Source organism: Chiloscyllium punctatum, chromosome 47 (assembly GCF_047496795.1).
Source record: "Chiloscyllium punctatum isolate Juve2018m chromosome 47, sChiPun1.3, whole genome shotgun sequence".
NCBI classification, from domain to species: domain Eukaryota; kingdom Metazoa; phylum Chordata; class Chondrichthyes; order Orectolobiformes; family Hemiscylliidae; genus Chiloscyllium; species Chiloscyllium punctatum.
Window position 1 is genome coordinate 22,670,940 of NC_092785.1, and position 12,346 is coordinate 22,683,285.

A 12,346-nucleotide genomic window follows, 5' to 3' on the forward strand; every position below is an offset into this window, starting at 1 on the left:
ATTCGCCAAGTTTAAGTGCATTTCAGTCGTCGTAGGACAGACATATGGATGTACATGGAATAGTGTACTTGGGATGGGCTTCAGATCAGTATCACAGAGCGGCGCCAGATCTAGGGCCGAAGGGCCTTTACTACGCTGTAATGTTATCTGCTCTATGTTATGCGTTCTATTAATTATGGTTAGCAAGAACTAGTTTCCACGTTTAGTTCTCAGGAAGGGACCTACACAATCAATCATTACCCTCTTGAAATGTGGGATTTGGCAACATTGATGCTGGTTTAATTACTGCCTGCGGCTTACCTACCAATTGGCATGTATGACACGTATGGTAAAAGTTAACCACATCCTTGTGCCTTTCAGGCTAATGGAAATACTTTTGTACCGTAGCCTGGGACTTTCAAACCTAATTGACCTCCTAGGTAATTCATGTGCTAACCGTAACACTTCCTGTCTGTGTTGTACTGGCAACAAAATCTGGTTCACTTCGTCCCTTGTATCCTCTGCACTAACCTACTGTCGTCTCAATTTTCAAAGGAATACACCTTTCAGCAAATAACGATCTGGAATATACTCCACTTCCTTTTCTGAGTACACTTGAATATATAAATATTTATACTTTATTGTCTCGTCTTTCTATTGCAAGTTTCATAAACTTTCTGGACTAAACACTTCTGTCTGACCCTCTAATTGTTCGGGATTTTCCTGCACCATTACGTACAGGGCCTCTGCTAACTGAAACTCAACTCCTTCATCTTTCTCTTTCGTTGTTGCTTCATGCTGTGACTTATCATGATGGGATCTTGTATTTTTCTTTTAACTCCACAGTCCTCTGCTCTTCGTTGGGCTTCTTCACAACAAGGCGTTCAACTTCTGCCTTTGTCCCTGCTAAAACCTTCCCAAGAAGAAACTGGGATTCCTGGAGCTAACAGTTTGTCAGTCACTCCCACTGTTACTTCCCCAGTCCTGTGTTGGCGCTACAACCTGATGTTAAATGGGGGAATGTTAAATACCTGTCCATCTATCCCACACATTACCACTCTCTTGGGTAACAAGTCAGGGTAACAAATGCTTTCATAACTTAGAATTATCCCAAAATTGCAACTTTTTTTCCCTTTCCCCTCTGTATTTTGTCTGAGTAAACTGTACTAGCAGAGGCGAATTCTATTGAGACCAGGCACTGACTCTGTACCCAGCCCCTGTTGAGGCTCTGCATTGTCCTGTAGCTCCCAGACCTTTTGGGGGTATCCTTTACTACTTTCACTAATACCACTGGATTAGCTTCTTTTAACACATATTTTACCACAGTGACTTTCATTAATGACCAGCACTGCGATTTTACATGCCCCACTTTCTGGCAGTTAAACCATTGAAACCACTGGCACTATAATTTTGTGGGACAATCTCCATTTCAGTGAAAAAAAACAGAGGCCTTCCACCTCCTTTCCACCCCCTTGGGCTTCTTTTTTTGACCTGTGGTAAACAATTACCAGTGTTTTCTACTCTCTGTTATTTTATCATCTCTGCTTCTCTCAACGTCTGTCCCTAACAGGATGAAATTGTTGCCAGAAGCTAAATCGTGTCTCATGCAACAATGTGTATTCATCTGCCATCTCTGCTGCTCGTCTCACTTTCTGAAATTTCTGTTCATCCACGTGAATTCTAATCATCTCTGGAAGTGAATTTTTAAAATCCTCCAGCAGAATAATCTCTCGTGGAGCCTCATATGCCTTAGTCATTTTGAAGGTCCGCACCCATCTTTCAAAATTACCACATTTACTTCATTCGGTCTCAACATAATTCCTTCACGACATAGCTTCTTCTTTATGTTTCTGAACCGCTGCCAATACGGTTCTGGTACCAGTTCATAAGCTCTCAGAAGAGTTTGACCTTTTCATTATCTCTTCCCCCTCATCTGACCTGCTGAAAAGACCTCACTAGCTCTGCCAAGCAGCTTCATCTGAACTAGCATTACGCATAAGTCCTCTGAGCACACCATCTGCCCAGCCATTTTTCAAATAAAATAAAGAAGGTTTCACATCTTCCTCAACAAAATGTAGCATTTTTAACAATTTAACTATCACTGCCTTCTCTCCTCAACTCCATCCTTTTAACTTGACTGACCTGACTGAGCCAAACTTCTGACGTTCAAATTCTTTCTTCTTTTGTCTTGCTTTTCTCTCTCTTTCTGTCTCCCTTTCTTCTCTATCTCTTTGCTCAGCTAAGTACCTTATCTCTCTTTCGTTTTACTCTCTCCCTTTTTCTATTCTACCTCATTTTCTTTCTCGCTCCCTTTCTTTTTCTGCTTTCTCTCTTTTTTTAATGTTCTAACTCCATTTTCCTCAAACGTAATTTAAGTTTTTCTAAGTCTACTGCACTTGTCTGTGTTTTTGACAACCCTAAGTGTTTGAGTAACTTCATTAAAATTTCAGCTTTAGTTCTGTCCTTGGTCAAACCAATCCTCATTGCTAACTCTAAACGTATTTTTCTGTCGTCTTAAACTTTCTTGGCAAAATGGCAACCTTCTTCAAACCCCAGAAACTCTTTAGCCATCCTCAGAGCCATTTTTCTCATTTCCAATTTAACCAAACACAAGTCACCGGAATAAAACAATTTAGGACCATAATTGACTTTTGTTTAAATCTGCTCGGAATTTTTTTCCCTCCCAAATCTGTCCAAATCTCAGACTGGATCTGCGTAAATCGTCCAAATCCTGGACAAGAACCCAAACTGTTACAACATAGTGGTGAACCCCTCTGCTAATTAAATCGAACACCCAGAAAGGTTCACCCTACCTCGTCATCTGCGAAGGTATGAGTGATGATAAACTAAATCCACGACTTCAAGATAAAAAATATCAATTTATCCTTTTGTGCATTAAGTTAACATTCAACAATAACGATTTACAGTTCTAAACCTACTATCTGTTAACAATATACTGGTCCACAAAAAATGCTGTTAAAATTACATGAACTGACCTTTCAAAACCAGACAGCGGCTGTCATTTTCAGTGTCTATACTCTTTCAGCTGCAGATCGCCCTGGGTAGCCATCAGTCTTTTGCTGCGAAGATCTTTCATATTAAAAATTTACATTTGGTAGAGAATATATGGGACAGCAGTTTTTTTTAATCTAGATGGCAGTTTATCGCGATCTCTCTGGCTTTCATAAAGCCGTTTTTTTATATTCCCAAATGATTAGGTCATCTTATTGGTTCAATGTTGCCAAAATATTAAGATTCAAAAGCTGTTGTATTTTAGTATTCTGGGTCATAATTTAAACTGATTGTTGAAATTCAAACTGTCGTGAACGTTGCAGTCAAATGCGACGAATGTTTTCTTTTCCAGAACACCCTGAGACTTCTGGTCAATCACATGACACTTGGTTGCAAGCTATCACTGCCAAAACAGCCTTCACTCTCTCTTAAATGTAAAATACACGCGTTCAACTTGAAAACATATAGGGGAAAAAAATCATACTGGAGAGTAAAGAATCCATGTCCATTTGAGTGCAGCATCGATTGATCAGAACGATATCTGGACAGCAAGGGTTCAATGATGAGGGAGTGAAATGTTCCAAACCCAGGGTTGAATTCCTCAAATTTAGAAGTGACTGGGATGCGTAAAATATTTAACAGATCTGTATTGATTGGAGCTTATGTAAGTGTTGAGGGTATTTTTTCAGTGACCTATTTTACGTCTTTCAGGCATTACCTTAATTGGACAAGTTATATTAGATTCAGATGCTGTATGATTGCAAGGTGAGGAATTCTATTGCGATGTGGGATTTAGTAAAATCAAAAATTTGTTGTCTCCATTAACCAACCATTATCCCGTCACAGAACAGCCTTTAAAAAACCAGGGAAGCCAAATGCCAGTGTTAAGGAGAAATTTCTCCGAGACACACTCAAAAACCGGAATTCAATTTCCAAATGGACCAAGGCAAATGAGGGATGACACTGAAGTAAAATGAGATTGCAAATTTGGATAGATGTTGTTTGGGTGGCAATGCTATTATATAGGTTGGCACAGTGTCTCAGTGGTCAGACCTGTCAACTCATAGGGCCAGCGGGTGGGTCTGGGTGGGATACCCTTTACAGGGTCGGTGTGCACTCAATGGGTCCATTGATATGCTTCCACATTGTTAGGATTCTATGATTTTATTCAACATGCATTTTCCAATGTTTGCCTTTGACTGATTGAGATTTCTATCATTCAATAAAACTCAGTTCTAAAAGTACTCTTTGACAACTGGGAGTTAATTCACTGTGACCTGTTTGCTCAAATTCTTAAATAAATGAATTGAACCACATTTTAATGTAACAGTCCCCCAGGCGATGACAGCAGATATAAATGAAAGGCTTCGAGATTAACTCACCTCGGTATCGAGGACAAACAGATTGCCTGCACAAAGATTCAGGCAGAAAATGATGTTCTCTATTCATCATTTGCGGGGAATATTTTACGTAACCCTTCCAATTGTAACAATTCCTGGTAAGTGCCTGGCATCATTGAGGTTGTGTTAAATTGTGTGAGGATTCTCTGTGGGTTCACTCTGCCACTGGCACGGAAACATGGGCATGTTGCCCAAACATCACACAGTGGCAGAGTATCAGTAATTTAGTCACAGATTAAAGACACCCCGTGAAAACGCCATGATCACAGATTTCGCAGGATTTGCTTGGGAATTGTTCATTTCTTCTGGGAACATTCGAGAAACCTCGATTTCAATCGGAGCCTACAGAGAGTTTCGGTGGAATTCGAAAGGGATTCACTTTGGAAAATAAAAGCGGTGGCATTGTTATGTCGAGAGAGCAAAATCACTCAGCTTGAGTTTTCTTTTGCGTGAATAAGCAGTGGGCCTCTTCTCTTTGCCTCTGAACTTAATGGTAAACTTGGAGTTACTTATCTAATCACAGACATTTGTTTTAAAAATTGCGTTTGAGATTTGGCTACAGGCAGAATGGCTTTTTGCATGAGTGAATCTTTTTTTTTTGCTTGTAACCCAGCATGGTATTAATGGAGACTGAAAGATTGGTTGCAGAGTACTGAAATTTGCGATTAAGAAAGAAACCCTTAACTGAGAAAGCTTTACTTTCCCTTCAATCATTTTTGTTATTTCTTTCAGTTCCTGTGAGAACCTGGAACTGAGTGGATGAATGGATCTGTGCTCATGGGAAGTAAATGAGAGTTTTAGCAAATCCCATTGCCTTGGAATGAAAATATTTTGTTGGTCCGAGGCAGAAGTGTTGGATAAGAAACAGTTCTGAAGAGATTGTTTTAAGCTCAGTATATTGGCAGTCCAGTGTGTGGTAGCTCCATGAAGGAATTTACTGCAGTTCCAGTTTAGAAGTAGCAGTTGCAAGTCATTTCATAAAGTGAGAGATGCAGAGATTCTGGTGTGAATATTACATGAGCGTTGTTTTCTTTGGAACGGCACTGCGAGTCATGTTTTGCTTAATACATGAAAGTCGTATCCTTTTGCTTAAGTTATGGATTGTTTTCAGGTTAATGAGTATTATGCATGCACTGCGTGTTCATTGCATTTGCATTGGCGATTCAAGTACGTAGTTTGAATTGTTCTAGTTTATCGTCATTTCTTTTGCAATAAAACTCTGGTTTCTTGTGGAAATCCCAATATTTGCACCATTGCGTGTTAGCAATTCAGCAAGCGATCACTGTGTTAAATCAAGACGTATCCTGTAATTATCCATCAAGCTGGATTTCTGTCTAGGATCTAGTTTCTTCTGTAATTAGTCAGCTGGTGTCAGAACAGAAGTGATGCTCTTAAACAAAGCCTAACTCCTGGGGAACTGCTGAACTAACCTCACTCTTCAAATAGATTGTGCCCGAACTATATCCGTCAAGATCCATTATATGCCCCAGATCCTGATCAGACATCCACACTGAGAATTAATTCTATATTAGCACTCCCAAAGTCTCTACATTCTCACTCGCAGAGACAACAGAAATCAAATTCCGTCACCATCTGCCAGACCTGTAATGCTGAAACTACATGATTGTGTTTTTGATGAAGTTACGAAGAGGATTGATGAAGGCAGAACTTTGGACGTGATCTATGTGGATTCAGGAAGGCGTTCAACCAGATTCCTCATGGTAGAGTAATTAGCAAGGTTAGATCACATTGAACTAAAGTCGAGCCAGCCTTAGGACAGAAGTGGCTCGAGGTAGACGACAGAGGTTGGTGATGGAAGGTCGCTTTTCAGACTGGAGGCCTGTGACCAGTGATGTACCACAAGGATTGGTGCTGGGCCCACAGCTTTTCCTCGTTCAAATAGATGATTTGGATGTGAACACGGGAGATACAGTTTTAAAATTTGCAGATGACACCAAAATTCGAGTTGGACTGGGCTGCGAAGTTGATTCCCTCAGTGTACAACGGGATCTTAATCAGATGGGTCAATTGGCCAAGGAGTGGTCGATGGAGTTTAATTTAAACGAATGTGAGGTGTTGCATTTTGGAACGGCAAATCAGAGCAGGGCATATACAGTTAATGGTAAAATCCTGAGGAGTGTTGCTGAACAAACAATCTTTGGAGTGCAGGTTCGTAGTTCCGTGAAAATGATGTCTCAAGTTGACAGCATGGTCAAGAAGACGTTTGGTATACATTTCTTTGTTGGTCAGAACATTGAGTATTGGAATTGAAAGTTCATGTTGTGACTGTACAGGACATTGGTTCGGCCACTTTGCTCATACTGTGTGCACTTCTGGTCTCCCTGCAAAAGGAAGAATGTCTTGAAACCTGAAAGTGTTCAGAAATGATTTATAAGGAGGTTGCCAGCGGTAGAGTACTTGAGCTATACTGAGAAGCTGAACAGACTGAGGCTTTTCTCCTTGGAGTATAAGAGGCAGAGGGTTGATCTGCTGAAGGTTTATCATATCATAAGGGACATGGGCAGAGTAAATAGAGAAGTTGCTTTCCTTCGGTTGTGGGAATCCAAAGCGAGAGCGGACAGATTCAGGGCGAGTTGAGAAAAAATGAAAAGAGACCTAAGGGGCAACTGAATCATGGAAAGAGTGGCGTGTGTATAGAATGAACTGCCAGAAGAAATTATGATGACTGCTGCAATTTCAACATTTAAAAGATACGTGGATAGGTAATTTATTACAAAATGTTTAGAGGGAAGTGGGGGAATATTGGACTCGATTAATTTCGGATATCGGGTCAGCATGGACAATTTGAGCTAAAGGTTCTGTTTCTGTGTTGTGCATCTTTATGACTCCAACTATGCCCCTATATTCACCGACTATGGAACATTTGTTACAGAAGCCTAACAAATGTTCCATAGTATGTGAATATCAATAGTTAAATCTCAATTTCTTTTAAGAATTGAATCCCCGTCTTTTGGTTTCAATAGGGTCATGAGCAGCGAGAAACCAGCAATGATGTTTGAGTTCAGTGGCCCATATTCAGATGAAGATGTTCTGATGAACAGTGATTCCATTAAGTCTGTAGCTCTCCCCTCAGATGCTGCCGTACTTGTTGGCTTTTACCAGTTATATCTGATTCTGTCTCATGTTTTCAGCATTCTAGTATATTTCATTTCTTTCATTAAAATGATTCACTTTCCAACCTGCTTCCCAGAAGGAATTCTTACATTCACAGAAACAGAAGACGCTGTGTTCCATTCAGCACTCATCCAGCTTTCAGCACGAGTTTCGTAGCCTTGAATGTTATGACGATTCATCGAGGTAGTTTTTAAAATTTGTGAGATTTCTTGCTTCCACGACCCTCCCAGCCACTGATTTACCTGACCCCCACCACTCTCTCGGTGAAAGCGTCTTGCTCAGATCTTGTCAAAAGCTCTTTCCTTTCATCCTAAAAAATAGGCCACCCTGTCATCTGTTGCTTGCCTGCCCACGCTTAGTCAAACCCAGGAGTGAGCAGTTTCGAAAGAAGTCAGGCCACGAGAGCTGTCCAGATCATACTCAGCATCGGAACCAACCCTGCAGACCCAGTTAGGTGCTAAGATCTTCCCTTGCTCTCTGGGCCGTCGGGAGAACTATTGATCATTAATTTATGATTAGCGTTTTATCTCCTATTTCTTTCAGTTAATCTTCTGGTGATTCTGGTCTTCACACGTGGGAAATGCGGTCTCTCTAAATGCACAACGCGCTGCCTGTTGGCTATGGCGGCATCGGATATCGTGTTCATTCTCACAAAGATCATCCTGTGGGAACTCAATCAGTTTTACTTCCCAAGATGTTTCCTGGACCTCACCCCTGTATGCAGTGCTGTATTTGCCCTGGCTTGTGCAGCCACAGACTGTTCTGTCTGGTTCACTGTCCTTTTCTCCTTTGATCGTTTTGTGGCCATTTGCTGCATGAAAATGAAGAGGAAATATTGGACAGAGAAAGACTTGGCTGTGGTTCTGGCTGCAACTGGCATTCTGGTCTGTTCAAAAAACATTCCCTTGTATTTTCGGTTTAAACCGTGGTCCATAAGGGACAATGTTCCGTGGTACTGTCAGACAAAGGCAAGTTTTGATACTGATCCCCGGTGGTTGGGGTTTAAGTGGCTTGGTATCATTTTAACCCCTTTAATCCCATTTGTATTAATTCTGTTGATGAACACTCTGACAGTTAGGTACATTTTAGCAGCCAGTCGAGTCTGCAAGAGCCTGTGGGTTCAGAGGAAGGGAGAGAGTCACAAAGACGCAGAGATGGACAGCCGGAAGAAGTCGGTGATTTCCCTCTTCACCATATCCATCAGCTTCATTCTTCTGTGGGCACTAAACGGTGCAACGGTATTATACTCTCGCATTAAAGGGACATTGAATTGGTCGGACAGGACTCTCGTCCTTGTTGCAGGCACCTCAGAAATGCTGAAGGATTTCAGCTGCTGCACGAACACATTATTTTATGCAGTGACTCTGCCCAATTTCAGAACGAAGATCAGGAATGCAGTGCACCAACTTTTCTCGTAAATTTTTCACTTAATGACTCAGCAAAATAGCTGAGAGAGCTGCAGAGGCAGCCGCATTATTTCCAGTGCAGGAATTGCTCACGTACGGTCAGGATTCTATCAGCACCATCACATGGATCTGAGTATAACACCCAGTGGTGAATGGAGTGTTCGGGTAACAGGTTGGGTCACAATTCACCACGCTCTGGAACACGCTGCTGTCCCTGACAGACGGAAGGATTGACACACACAGGGACGCAAAGATAATGAGCAGCAGGAGGCCATTCAGCCCTTCGTGTCTGATACTCCTGATGGCCCAGAAGATCATCCAATAGTACCGTCAAATCCGCATTTCCCTGTGCACCCGTGCTGCGCCCCCACTTCCACATCATCACCCAAAACTTGAACAAGGATCTATCTACATCTCTGTTCAACAATACTGAAGTGCATGACAAAGGGATAACAGGTAAGGGAGCAAGAGGAGACTGTCAGCCGCATGGTAGGATGGAAAGAGTCTGCAGGAGTGATTAGAAATGATGGACTGTCTATGAGTGATGGGTTCAGCTGGAACATTGGGTCTTCACTGACTGCCCTATGGATGAGTGTTAAAGACTGACGGGAGCGGCCTCTTCATTTTCCCTGCAGAGGAGGAGGAAGAGGGACAGAAACAGTCCCTCCTGCACCATGATGGTTGTCGGACTCTGTCTGTATAGCTCACAATAAACACTTCTTTACAACAAGTTAAAGGCTCCGGATACTGATGATACCCTCAACTGAATGAATTATTGTTACATGCACATTTGCTTTTGAGAGAGTTTATTGAGTCCACCTTCTGCCTACTGCATGCACAAGGATCTTGTTTACTGTCTCTCTCTCTGCTTCTTTCTATCTGTCTTTGTCTTTTCCTCTCTTCCTCTCTCGCGTTGTCCCCCACTTCTCAGCTTCTTGCTCAGTCTATCTCTCACGCTCTCTGTCTCACTCTGTGTGTCGCCCTGCCTTGATCGTTCCATCTCTGTCTCTCTCTCTCTCACTCTCTCTAGCTATCGCTCTGTTTGTCTGTCCCTCTGTCTTCCTCTATGTTTACCCTTCTTGGCACTGTGTTGAGCTCGTTCTCTGGCTCTCTCTCGCGCTGTCTCTGTCTTTATCTCACATTGTCTCAGTTTAGTACGTGCTCACTTGCATTGAATAAAATCACGTCCTGATCCCTTCAGTCAATGATCCTTCCCCAGGAATTGATTTTGATAAATTCAAAGGACGTAGATACAGCCAGCAACAACTTGACACATTAATTATATCTGCTGAACTTTGATCATCTCCCTTTTCTCTCGCCATGGCTGGGCAGGGGATGTGTTCATGTGTTTATCTTCCATTATGTGAGGGACTCTGTGTGTCTCTCTGTGAGAGTGCGGGCTTCATTGACTTTGTAGGCATGTCACTCTGGCGTGTGTGTCACTCAGTTTTTGCCATTGGACTGTGATACATAATGAGTACATAAATGCATCTGTGTGTGGGTTTCTAATTCTGCGTACTGGGAAGTTTTCCAGTGATTTCCTATTCATGTTTTCATTTGTTTGGGAATGTTATTTCCTCTGTATGAGAGGATTTCTGTGAAGTTGGATATTTTTATGTTGGTGTATGTTACTGTGCCTATGTATTCATTTTGTGCTTGTGTTACGGTCAGCATGGCATGATGGTTCTGTGACTCCATGTGTTTGTGTGTCTCTGAGTGATAGTGTATAAATATGAGAGTGTCGGGGTGTGTCTTTGCTTGGCTGTGGAGTTGTCTAAGATGGTGAATGTGTTGTTCAGACTGTGTTTAGCTGTCTGTCCGTGTGTCAAGATCATTCTGTGTCCCCAGCAGGATCACTCTGTGCCTCTATGTGGGTGTGTCTCTGTTTGATTCTGAGTGTTGCCCTCTGTCGATATTTCATTGTGGTTTGGTTCAGGAGCTGTGCTTAAATATACTTGTGTAGATGTGTAAGGTGTTTCTGTCAATTCTTGCAGATTGATGTGTCATGTCTCTACTCTGAGTTCGTTTATGTATGTGTATGAGGGTGTCGATGTGATTCTGTGTCTGTGTGGAGATGTGTTCCTATTTCTCAGTATGAATGTATTTCTGTGTGCGCGTATATGTGTGCATTCGGTATGTACATGTGTGGGTTCTTTTCTCTGTCAGAATGTCTGTATTTATGTGTGTGTGTGTGTGTGTGTGTGTGTGTGTGTGTGTGTGTGTGTGTGTGTGTGTGTGTGTGGCTGTGGGTTTGTTTCTGCGTCCCTCAAGGTCTGGTTATGTGTCTGTCTGATCATGAGACTCCTCCTGCAAAATGACAACTGAAACCTTCAGCAAGTCATGGTGCACAGTTTGCTCTCAATTGGGTTATTTCGGCAACCTGGGAAAAATCTAAACATCCGAACCTGTACCTCCAGGTGATAGCTGAACTGTTATTTCAGTTCAAGGACCTACGTCCAATGAATGAAGCAAGACAGGGGAATTTTCAATGAATGGCAGGATTCCAGTTCTTTCATCCAAGTTTCAATCAAAAATGCAAAATATACACTTCTTTTCATATTGGAGCTATTTGTGTCCATATATACATGTTGTTATGTATTGAATCATTAGGCCATGCAATGTAGGATCGGAAGTAGGCCACTCAGCCCTTCGAGTCATCTCTGCCATTTGTTCGTGAGGGAACCATTTATCAATTCGATTCTACTGCCTTCCCCCCATAACATTTGATTCGCTCACCAATCAGGAACCCATATTTCTCTATTTTTAATACATTCACTATGAACCAGACCAGACCGTCTCTAAATATTTCAAGATAGTAGCCCAGACCCTAATTTTTCCATTGGTTTTGGTCAAGTGTAAAATGCATATTCCAGGAGTGATGGAGCAGGTCAACATTCATCGCCTTTAAATAAAACGGAGTTTATTTCCAGAGTATCAAATGCAACAAAAATAAAAGAGAACAGAATGCAGAATAACTTAAACTATCCAAAAACCCAACAGACGATCCCAACTTAAATATTGCTTCAATTTCCTGCAACAATCCCAATATAAACCCCATGGCAAAATCGGTAAAACACACGTTATTACAAGAGAGATGTCGGAGAGAGATTCAACATGGAACAACATCTTCCATGTTCTGGATTAGTGGTGCTGGAAGAGCACAGCAGTCCAGGCAGCATCCGAGGAGCAGTACAATCATCTTCCATGTCGCTATTCCTTTCCCCAGCAGTTTGAAAAACTTACTGGTTGGTAACACCGAATCAAACTAAACAGAACCAGAGAAAAGCTGAGCAAGAAGAATTCCCACCTCCCTTTCATTGCACATGCTTTAACATTTGAAAGTCCTTTTTCTGAGGCAGTGTCCGTTAGCGATCATGAAATTGGTCCCACAGCCCATCCAAACTAGACACCCAG